This window comes from Myotis davidii, unplaced genomic scaffold, assembly GCF_000327345.1.
Source record: "Myotis davidii unplaced genomic scaffold, ASM32734v1 C63736866, whole genome shotgun sequence".
NCBI classification, from domain to species: domain Eukaryota; kingdom Metazoa; phylum Chordata; class Mammalia; order Chiroptera; family Vespertilionidae; genus Myotis; species Myotis davidii.
Window position 1 is genome coordinate 28 of NW_006375565.1, and position 1,108 is coordinate 1,135.

The 1,108-nt window shown below is 40.3% G+C and overlaps 1 pseudogene; it reads left to right on the forward strand.

Moving 5' to 3' along the window:
• Positions 1-634: 634 nt before the first annotated feature.
• LOC102768029 lies at positions 635-916 on the forward strand (annotated as a pseudogene).
• Positions 917-1,108: the final 192 nt, after the last annotated feature.

Consider the following 1,108-nt stretch of genomic DNA (forward strand, 5'->3'; position numbering starts at 1 on the left):
AGACAACTTCGCTTTTTTGCCAAGTACTTCATGGAATGAGAGTTCAGTCTGTGTGAGATGCTTGAGTTCTGAAGTGCTTTTAAGGAAATGCAGTACTGTTTCATGTCTTCCAAATACCAGGCTGATTCCAATCTTGAATGATTTTGCAATGATGTGACCAGTTTAAGAGAAATTGTCAGTTAGCATAAATTCCGGAAAAGCAGAATATACAGGAAACCACTCTGAGAAGGAGGTGTCTCCTTAGAGAAGGTTCTCAACTCCATGTGCTTTGTTCTCACCCATCAGATCCTTCCACCAAGTCCCTGGGTGGAACGTGAGAGTGGTGCATGCTGTAAGGAGGTAGGATTCACAAAGGAGACAGCAAATAACAATAATATGGGGACAGCAACTGGAAGGAAGTTGGGGGCAGACCCAGGACATTGAGATCAGGACGTTGGGATGAGAGCCCCTCTCTGAGCACACATTATGAAGTTAGGATCTTAGCTGGACTCTTAGCTCTGTCACTTAGCAGTTCTGTGAGTTCAAATTAACCTTTCTAAGCATGAATCCTCTTATGCAATTTGAAGATGATAACAGTGAGGGCTTCAGAGAAACTTAAGAATATAAAACGAGGTTATGAAAAGTGGTGGGTGGTATGGGCCAGCAGCCCACCACCAACACTGGAGCCTCCTGACCTCTTCAGGCTCAGCTTGGAGGACAGACCCCAGGTGAAAATGAGACCACAGAAAACTTGAGGTAGATTGCATACTTATGACCAACATTTAGATATGATATTGGGAGACCTGGGAGTGATTATTATAGAAATGGATGGAGAAACATATGGAAAGATATATAAATCAACAAAACAGAATATTCTGATACTTTTGTCTGGGGAGATGGTGTTATACTACTTACCGTTCCATTCAGAATTGGCTGAAAGAAATAATTTATAATGTATGGAAAATAAGAGACCTTGTATGATTGCCTCTTGAAATGTACAAGGTATTGAAAAGAGAAACCTGTGTAAATTTTGACATTGACAAATGACCAAGGATTTTTCCACTCCTGAAATAAGTTGATTTGAAGATAACTCAACATTCTTAAGCTAAATGGCATTTTTATTTTTCTC